Consider the following 11861-nt stretch of genomic DNA (forward strand, 5'->3'; position numbering starts at 1 on the left):
AGAAAGAGAATAATATATTTTTCATTAGAAAATTTCTTCACAAAAACACAATGATTAGGAGAAGTTTTATCATACATGTGATCCACCCAGAAGGAAATTTAAGAAATAAAACACTAACATCAGGAGAAGTTATATGAAACATAAACACGTTTGTCTTCCTTTTTCACTTTGAATAACGGTTGGATTTGAAAATCAAATTTTAAAATTAACTTGGATTCATTTTTTTTTTTCATAATAGAATTTAATAAATAAAATTTGCAACGTCTCTATATATAATAGTTACATTATACTGTTTCCATAAAAAATCAGCGTCTACACAATTTTTAATTGTCTTTATGTAATAGTTACATTATACTATTCATGCACAATTTAAGTATATTTAAGGTAAGTCAATGGTTTATTAAAAAAAATATCATTCATTCTAATTTAATTTAATTTTTGTCACACATACATTTACATAAAAATATTAATCACAACAATCACAATCAAATATTTATATTTAACAATCCATATGGTTCAATCTCATATTATCATCATTTAATAAAAATAGAAATTTGATTATATTTTCGAAAGACTTATGTATTGAATTAAACTTAGAGGTTCTATCTTTGATATGATCTCCTGCTCTGCAAAGTCACATCTCAAAAACCAAGTTCTCCCCATATGACAAAGGTACAAGACACAATTTTCTTTCCAGAGTGACTCATTCACAAATTCATCATCTAATATATTTCTATATATGAATTCAATAGTAGTAAAGTCTGGATAACCTCAGTCTCGGAATCCCCACATGCAATACACATCATAAAACTATACAATATAGTATTTCCTCCTTATAAATAATCACACTCACATCAAACATATATTAATTAACACTCCACAATAGATTTTGGTTAACACCTAGGCTTTACTCAGCCTCACACTCATCTACATTATATTTTGGCTAACATTCAAACTCTACTTGACCTCACACATCCACTGTAGATTTTGGCTAACATCTAGGCTCTACTCGACTTCACACACCCACACGCTTTTATTTTAAACTTTACGATAATTTATTTTATTTCAAAATTATTCCCCTCTTTCTCACAACATATAAGCTCACCCAGCGAGACATCCCTGGAAATGTACTCGCTAGTTTTAATTAATATCTCTGATTTTAATATCTCAAATTTTGCTCAATGAAGGTATTGACTTTTCCAAGGCAAGTAATGAAGCTATCAACAAAACTAATTCATCCAACAATCCAATGATCATGAGCTCTTTGAATTTTATTAAAATAAATTTATCTTAATGGGTGATTTCTCCTTAGCAACTTAAACCTTGGAAGTCTTATTTACAAGGCTCATCCAACAAGTGTTTGCTCACTCAAGTAAAGCAACTCGAATTCTCTAAAATTTCAAAAATTGAATTTCACTCTTGGCTGATTCACACAATGAATTTACATAATTTTAGAATCTCCACAAATATATCAAATCAGCTAAGTGTTATTAATTGTGAATAAACTAACTTATCTTACTCATACTGAGTTTATTAGTTCCATTAGAACTTTAAATGTCTCCAGTCACGCATGATGTAATACTCGTACATATAAAGTTTAGATCAATAATATGCACATACTTTAATATTTTTAGATAATTATAGATTCATCTTTAATTCTTTTAAGTCATACACGTGCACAAAACTACATATATATGTAAAACTTCTAAAATGACTCGATAGAAGAGTAAAAGATAAATTTATTTTAATAAAAATTATAATTATGCATAATTACTGTGCTCGTTAGGAATCCAAGTGTGATTCTAAGTCTCACATTGGTTAAAAATGAGAAAGTGGAGCACTATATACGAATAAAGACCCATAAACTCATTGCCTTCAGGTTTTGGGTTGAGAGTGGTGTCAATATCTTATGTGGTTGGACTCAGGTCTCATAGGTGTTGTATCTTTCCAATGATACCTCTTCTTATAAACCTAACAGTGCTCTATAACAAGACTCCTTTGGTAGTATCAAATTTTCAAATAAATTAACAGAGATGTTAGAAATTTAAAAGAAGAGAATAGTTTTAAGAGAAATGGTCATGTTTATAAAATAAAATTCTATCAAGTGATTTTTTCTATTCATAAACTTGTGTATTTTAATAATAAAATTATTAAGTTCCATTTATCACTTCTCTTTTTTAGCTATTTTTTAAGTCCTTATAAAATCCATACCAATAAGTTAATATGACATTAACATGGAAAACAAAATATATGAAACGTAAAGGAATAATATATTAAAAAATCAAAGAATTTTAAATGTGAAGCTTTCATTATTTTGATTTACGATGTAATGATTATTATGGTTTATATAAATTCTTTCTATATAGTTATTATTATAATAAAAATAATTATAAAAACTGTAAAAATTATAATATAATAAATTTTTAATAAGAAATTTTGTTTCATTTGAGCATCTTCAATTTGCTTAAGCAATACTATAAGTAGACACATAAAGTTTTTCAGAATTTTAACCATTCTATCAAACCTAACATACATCATACTTCTATAGTATATAATATATAATTTGTGTATTATAATCATTACGTATCAATTTAACTCATGTGACCAAAAGTTTGAAAATCATATACAACATCAATTTAAGAAAATCTAAATACATCAATCACAAATATAATTCTAATAGATCCAACAATGTTAATTCTTCTTGTATTCAAATCAACAAGTCAAAGGTTTTACCTTACTTAATAATTACTTATACTCTAAATAATATGTAGAAAGAGTTGAAATTATCCCAAACTCCTTAAAAATATTAAAAGAAAAACATCACTAGACAAATCAGCACTCTTACTAAGTGAGAGTTTAATTGAGAAAATAAAGTTTCTCAACCAAGATAAACAATAAATTTCTCAAATACTCTCATAATAAACTAAAAGAAAAATAATTAAAAGATATTAACAACATACTTACTATAAATTTAATTATGACAGAGTAGTAAATTATGATAAAGTGGAATTATTTTATAACTCACTAACTTTCATCCAATGTAATAGGCTGGTAAAACATGTTATAACTAAAGTAAGAAATTTAAAGAGAAGAAGAAAATGTGAAGAATGAAGACATCAAAACTTAAAAGAAGAAGAGAAATAAATTTTTGAGGAAAAGAAAAAAAGAAATGGTGGGACAAGATCCTAAAACTCACACATAACTCCCAATCCTCCGACACAATTATTAGATCAAACAAACTAAGTATTTAGGAAATAAATAAATAAAAATATGATAAAAAATACATGTTTCAAGAAAAATTAAAATATACAGATGAAATTAACCTTTCAAATTTATTTGATTTAAAAAATTATATATATATATATATATATATATATATATGTATGTATATACCTTTTTTATCTTTATTTTCTAACATTTTTATTGATTTAATAATCTGTAAAAAAAAATACTCACTACAAGTATCACTTACTATAATGAAAAAAATATAAATGTTATAAATACTAATTATTTTATATAAATACATTTTTTTTAAAATTTAATACTTTTTACTTTATTGATTGTTATAATAATTAAAATTTTATTATAGGATAAAAGATACACACAAATACACATTTTTATGTAAATAACTTTTATTTTAATAATCATTATAATAATTATATTTCTATTATAAGACAGAGAATGAACATACACACATTTTTGTCATTACTTTAAACTAAGAAATATTATTATATTATAATAATACTGACTTTCACAGTGCATTATTTTTTCTTTGATTTTAAAAACATCAAATAAATCAGAATGAACAGAGAAAGAATATAGATTCCATTTAAACTCTACTTTTATTATAGAAAAACAACCGGTTTAAAATTTTACTTTGCATAGATAAAAGTAAAGTGATTTAAAAATTCATGTCTCTTTTCTCTTATTCGATCTTTTTATTTGTTTTCTTGAAAAAGACAAAACTTTCTTTTTTTTTATTTTTTTTCTTGAAAAAGACAACTTTTATTCCAATTCGATGAAATTCTCGGCTTAACAAATCAAAGTTGTTCTCAGTTACTGTGATTATCACACTTTTATTTCACAATTCTGACACAGAAATATTTTAAATTTTGTGCCAATCGAAGTCATAAACCGATAAAACAACATATATGATTAAAGACCAAACACCAACCTTGAGGAGATCGAATCAACAGAGGAAAACGACAACCATGAAAAATAAATTTTTTATTAATATATAAACATGTACTTCATATTAAAATACACACCCACATTTTGTATGTTCACTTTGTTAAGATAAAATAAAATAAAATTATTATTACTAAATAATTTTTACCTTTTTATTATTATTGATAATGTTTATTCTATTTTAGATACTTTTTTATTATATTAGTTATTGTAATTTAAAAAATAGTTAATTTTTAAAAAAATTAAAAACTTAATCACTTAAAAAGTAAAATTAATTAAATAACTATTTTGATTTAAAAAAGTACTTCAAAAATAAATCTGGAAACAAAATATACACACACAGAAAAATCCTTTCCTTTATATAATAATAGTGTAGATATTTAAAACTTAAACAATGACAGGGTTTGATAGGATTTTATTTTTTTAGCATTTTGTTAAAAAAATAATTCTTGTTATTTTTTTTTACTTTATTGGTATAGTTAAGTTTTTTCCTTTGGAACATACCACATTATTTATTTTTTTTGTTTCTTACATATTTTTTTTTTGCTTTTTGACACTTGTAATTTAAAAAAAAAAGGAAATTATCAATAACAAACAAGGTTATATCTTGAAAAATAAATTAATAAGAATTAAAATGAAAGAATTTATGTTATTATTATTATTTTGTTAATTGATTTAAAGTATGTATATGTTTTAATATAGTTTTTAAATTCAAACACCTTTTCCGATAAAAACTCAAAATCTAAGACTTTATATAAGAAACTGAACCTAAACTCACTTAATCAAGAAGTTTTCTCACACTCTTTTTTCAATCTTGAATAATGAATATAATGTATTTTCCTGTGCTCATACCATCTAAAGAATTCTCAAAGAATTAAAAATTACAGAATTAAAATTGTGAAAAAAATATAGAAATCAAATTTATAATCAAATCTATACTTTTCGTTTATATTATTTTTTGTCAAAATTAAAACAACTAAAAAGAACGAAATGATCTATGCTTTAATATTTTTTAGAATATTTTAATATATTTTAAAATTTCATTATGTTAATTTTTTATCCAAAGCTAAATTATAACTTTAATCTTCATGCCTGACATTTTCAATATGTATTTTCAGTCCTTTTATTTTTAAAAGGATATTAAATTTTCAGTTTTATTTTAATTCATTGATTTTGGACTAGTTGTCCTTTAGATACGTTGAGATACAAAATACTTTTAGTTGATGTTATATTAAGTTTTATTTTGTTGTTTATTTATAATTATATATAATGGAATTGTATTTTAAATCTATTTGTTGAGTACAAATTCCTTTATTTTTTTATATTCTTATACTCATAATTAGTAATTAATAATGATAGTGTTTTTTAATTAATTATATATATATATATATATACTTTTTGTCTTTACTTTTTTAACATTTTTATTTATTTAATGATCTATCAGAAAACTACTGACTATAAGTATTGGAAGAATAATAAATATAATTATTTTATGTAAATACTTTTGTTATAAATTTAATGTTTTTATTTTAATAATTATTATAATATAAGTTTTTATTGTAGGATAAGAAGTGAACACCTATGCACATGTTTTTTCTTTCTGGTGTTTAAAATAATTAAAGATTTTTTTCCTTTGTTTTTTTAAAACACCAAATCAAATAAAATTAATAGAGAAAGAATATAAATCACTTTCAAATCAAGTATGCCAATGTAGAAGATTCACTTAAAATTAATAATTTAAAAAATTTAAAGACTAAATGTTTTTACTTTAAAATGAGAATCAAACTATTGACTTAAAAAACAGTATATATACTCATTTTATTATTAGTATTATTATTATATTTTTTTGTTAGTTTAAATTTTATTTTATTTTTGTTACGTAACAGAAAAAATAAGTGATCATCAGGTTTAGTAAGTTTATTTTACCTAGAGAACTCAGTTATCTATGCTCTCACTCACTGCTTTTTCTTTTCTCAAACAAAACATTCGCTTTTCATTTGCATCAAATTCTTCCCAAAAAAACAAATCTTAGTTATCTTCAGTTGTTGTCTCTTCTATCCCGAGGAACAAATCTTAGTTTACTTTCTTTCACAAAACCAATACAAATATTTTCTCAATTCTATCCCGATTGGATGCGACACTGAACCGATATTGCGACAGATAACGATGAAATATCATCATTGAAACTGAGCACGGTACAAAAAAAGATAAGGATGAAATAATAAATATATAAACATGTACTTTACTCGTCACATTTAAGAACTAGATGACAACATAGATATTTTCTGTTTGTCTTTTGTTGAAACAATAATACTTGTTATTTCAGTGTTCGTGTAACTAATTTTCTTCGTTTGTGATCACAACGTTATTATGATATGCTAATTCTTTTTCCTTATATACCTTTTACTTTTGACAATTGCGATTGAAAAATTTCTATAGAAAAGACAAACACAGGTTTTAAAAGAATATAAGTTAAAAAAAATTAAAATGAAATAATTTTTTTTTCTTATACATAAGAATATTTAATACTTTTTATTTAATTATTTAATAGTGTAAATATTTTATTTATTAGGTAATATAAAAAAAATATTTACTTATTATATTAATTTTTATTTCATTTGAAGAACTTTTTTTTTCACTAAAACAATTTTTGTTATTTCTCAACCATTGAGTATATATTTTGATATTTGAAAAGTTTTCTTAGATCTCTAATGTATTTTTCATCTTATCATACCCTTAATTATATATTTGTTAATTTTTTAATATTTTTATTAAAAACTAATATAAAAATTAAAAGTATATCTATTACATGATCCAACATATTCTAGTCACAAGAACCATTTCTAAAAAGAAAAAATGGATATAGTTGTAAAGCAAATTTGAAGTCATCATACAATTAAAATTATAACTAATGATCCTATGGTCTACCATCACAAGAGAGGTCCACTATATCATCACTACTAGGAGGATCAGAAGGAGTAGTTGGCATAGGACTCTTTAATTGGATGTGCTGCAAAATAAGTTTCATTTGCTCATTTTGTTGACGCATATGCTCATTTTGTTGGCGCATGCGTTCACTCTGTTGCTCGTGATTTTTCGTCATGTGCTCCATCTTTTCTTCAAGTGTCCTTTCCTTGGCATCCTTTGCCATAAGTTCAACATTTAATTTTTGAATAGTTTCACGCATTTCTTCTATTCCATGATCTACTGGAGTTTGACTAGTATTAGAGTAAGCACCTGTAGAAGTAGTAAACCTCTTACTCAATGCACCAAGTCCATACACATTACCCTTTTTATTTGCACCTCCAGCTACAGTAAAGTATATTTCATTGTCATCAATGGAGGCAACATGAAAGTTCTCTGAAGATGATCCTTCAAGCATTTGATTTTGTTGGGCTTTGAAGAGTATAGCCTTTTTAGTCTTGGGATAATAGGAAAGTACCACATTTTTTTAACAACAATCTTCTTTTCAATTCCTCTCCTAGTTATTGTCTTATATCGATCCATTCCACAAATAGAGCAATTAGTTATACTTTTATGATAATTTTCCTTATAATACAACATACATCCTTTTGGGCAATAATCAATTTTCGTACAACCCAAACCCAATTTTTCGACTGACTTCTTAGCTTCAAAAAAAATTATTAATCATTCGATGATCTTTTGGCATAATCTCCCCCATAAGTTGGACCATTCTATTGAAACATCCTTCAGACATATTGTAATCAGATTTCAAGCTTAGAGCTTCCAAAGAAGCCGACAATTCTGAGTGATTCTCACATCCTTCCCACAGGGGTGTTTGTGCAGCAGCAAGCATGTAAAAAAACTTTTGAGTTTCAGGATCAGGGTCTTCGTTCATGTACTCTGATCCAATTACACCATCTTGTTGCATACAATAGGCATTTGAGGGTCCAACATGATCCATGATCATTTGATGAAAAGGATCTAATTCATCTCGTTGCTCACAAGTTCGATAATTGGTACTCTAAACATCCACTTGGGCGAATTGTGACAATTTTTCACCATGAATTGTCCACCAATAATAATTAGGCATGAATCCCTCTTCATAAAGATCCAACCTAACTTGATCTACATACTTGAAAACTTTACATCTACATTTAACACAAGGACACCTTAACATTTCACCTTGTTCTACAAACTTTTCTTGACCAATAACATATTGTAGGAACTCATACACTCCTTCTCTAAATTCATTTGTCAAATATTTATTAGCATCCAATCTTTTATACATCAATTTTCTACCTTTAGGGATTTTCATTAATGCAAAATTACCACAACCTAAAAGTCAATAATTTATTTTAAAATTTTACGTAAATAAGTGCCTAACAATATCACAAATGAAATATGTAATATTTTATTACCTACCTAATCAAATATTAGGTAATAAAATATAATTAACACAAAAAAGATATTCAAATCACAACATTTAATTAAAATTTAAATTGAACAAGAATAAGATAAAATGCTAACTCAATAACTCACCTTTGCTTAAAGTTCAAAACTCTTGAATGTTGTCTCTACTTCTATTTTTCCCCAAGTCTTGACTAGACAACTTAGTGAAACCTTACACAAGCAAGCTTCTCCAAATAAACTGTAAAGTGATAGAAAAGTCCAATATATATTAAATAATATTATATATCAATTAAATTTTGATAGAGAATTTAGTATATTAAATTCTCTTTACGAAAATCAATTATATCGTAAAGATTTCATATCTTTACGAAAATAATGTCCCTAAAACCCTAGAATTTACAAAAATAATAACTTTAGAAAGAATAAAACAGAATTTGCAAATTTGGACAATAACAAAACATGATAAAAGAAGTCTTCAAAATATGAATTACTAACTTCAATATTAACCATAAAATCAAAATATTAGTAAGCAATTTACTGCAAAGTCTACGACATTTTCGTGGGTTACGAATTTCTTCTATAAGACTAGGTGACAATTAGTTCTTATTTCACCCAAACACTAGGCTATAATAATAGCAAAATCCTTGCACCTGCATTATTATATTTTAATTAAAATTTCTAATCCGTTGTAAATAAAATAAGAAAAACTACTAATGAGTCGTGACTCAAAACTTAACACATTACATAACCACCTATGAAAAATCATTTTATATAAGATATATAAGGCAAAAAACCAAAATATTTAGAGTACTTAAAAACTAAAAAATCCAGTAAAATAAAAAATTGTTAAATTACTAATTATTGTTTTGTTACATTTAATCCAAATTAACATCGAGTAACATGAATAGACTACTAAGAAAACTAATAATGAGGAGCTCAACTATACTATCTCAAATTCAAACATAGTCTATCATAGATAGAGTAGAACAGAAATTTCAAGTACACATGAGCATATAAATAGCAATATATTTAGAATTAAAAATACCAAGCATACTTGTAAAACGAAAAACATTCACTTATAAAAAGATTTTCCAAAGTCATAAAATGTGCTATTCTCAAAATTTTAGATACGAAAATTTTAGTCTGTATATGCTTCTAACATCACCTAACAAAAAACAAATAAAAAGCTTTAAGTGTAAAAAAATAAGCAACAGTAAGAAAAGTGACAGTGTGTAGTGGGAAAGTGGCAGAGCGTAATCCAGAACATATATTTCTTGTTCTCAAAATAATTCAGAACCCACACCACACACTACCACCAACACAAACCAAACTAACCTGACTTAAAGAAAATGGAGAGACCGAAATTTGTGGTTCTAAACTGTAATTTTTTCTCTTTCTGAAGGAACATGAGTGTGGCAGTCGTGAAAGGGAATTGAAAAGTATGTGAAAGGGAAAAAAATTAAAGACAAAAGCTAAGTTTCGAATAGAAGCTAGACATTGAAGAGTCAGTGATAGGGAAAAAAAATTAAAGACAAAAGTTAAGTTTCCAATAGCCATTGAAGAGTCTGTGCAAGGGAAAAAAAGTTTAAAACATGAAAAATATTTGAAAAGGAGAGAAAACTAAATTTTGGCCCAGACGTAATAAATTTTAGACACAATTTTTTATTTTTAATAAAAAAATTAATTGTTTGTATCATTTAAACGTACACATAATTACTTTGAATTTCATTAATGATTATCATTAACTGTTTCGATTACGTAATTACTCATTAATATTATTTAATTTATAATATTATATTAATATTTTTATATGTGTTTTTCCAAGTACACGTTATCTCATTATTATTGTACATTTTTTTAGTTTTTAAATTTTTAGAATCCGCTTAGCATCCACTTTGGTGACTTTAATTTTTTTTAATTACTTTATATCATATAGAGTTGGTTTAAGGGACGCTTAATAGCATCCTATTTTTAGCGGACTCTTGTTTATGGTAGCTAATCAGTGTAATTCTTATAATGAATTAAATTATAATGTGATAGAGAAAAAAATTAGAGAATCCAACATATATTAATTAATATTATATACCAATTAAATTTTAGAATATGATACAAACCAACCTTCATTCTAGGTATATCTTTATAACATGGATTTGAAACTAACATTTTCATTCAATTTTTTCCATGCAGTATAATCCAGCAAAAGGAATTTAGAAATTATGGTATAAACTTTGAAGAATGTAGAAGGAAGATAATAATCATGGATTAATTCTTAATTCTTAATTATTTAATAACCACTGAATGTGAATTGTTTACTAAGCATCAAGATACTGAGAATCAGTCAACTGTCACTTGTCTAACCCATTTAAACCAAAATATTTACTAAATTCAAAACTAGTGAGAATCAATTCAAAACTTAAATAAAATTCATATTTACATAAGGCAAGAGAGCAAACAAAATATGGTGTTCCTAAACTATAACAATCAAATTGCATTACATCTGAGTTCAATAATTAGTTATCAACACAATTAAGCTGCAAAGAAAAATTAAGAAACAGAAAAGGAATTATGAAGTGAAGGGAGCGTGACGTTACGTCTGTCATGGGTGACCGTCGCTGATGTGGGTGACCGTAGCCTAGTGACCTTAACAGCTGTTAGGAGACAAAAGATTAACGATTAGGGCAAAACGACAACGAGAAAAGAAATGTGGTGGTGGTGGTGGTGAAGGTGGTGGTAGTGGTGGTGAAGGTGGTAGTAGTGATAGTGGTGGTGATGATGGTGGTAGTGATAGTGGTGCTGATGTTGGTGGTGGTAGTGGTTCTAATGGTAGTGGAGTATTTTTTAAAGTAGGATATTATTTTTCTTTAAGTGTCGACAAAATGTAAAAATACATAATTTAATTAATTATAATTTATATTAAATAAATAATATTTTAGCTATTGAAAATATTAAGTGACTACTTAATATATTAAATATATTTTATAATATAATACTTTATTCGGTCGCTAAATCGATGACTAAAACATTACATATTAAATATTATTTTAGCGACAAAAAATATTTGGGGACTAATTACCATATTAAATATATTTTACAAAAATAAAATTTATTTTGGTCGCTAAATCGGTGCCTAAAATATTATATATTAAATAATGTCTAGCAACCGAAAATATTTGGTGGTTAATTACCATGTTAAATATATTTTACAGAATAAAATTTATTTTGGTCGCTAGATCGATAACTAAAACATTACATATTAAATAATGTTAAGCGACCGAAAATATTCGGTGACTAATTACCAT

At 25.5% G+C, this 11861-nt stretch overlaps 1 pseudogene; it reads right to left on the bottom strand.

Annotated features, from left to right (window-relative positions):
* Positions 1-7105: 7105 nt before the first annotated feature.
* Positions 7106-8467, bottom strand: LOC146884553 (uncharacterized; annotated as a pseudogene).
* Positions 8468-11861: the final 3394 nt, after the last annotated feature.

Source organism: Vigna unguiculata, chromosome 7 (assembly GCF_037176805.1).
Source record: "Vigna unguiculata cultivar grain cowpea cultivar isolate G323 ecotype 2 chromosome 7, ASM3717680v1, whole genome shotgun sequence".
NCBI lineage: Eukaryota > Viridiplantae > Streptophyta > Magnoliopsida > Fabales > Fabaceae > Vigna > Vigna unguiculata.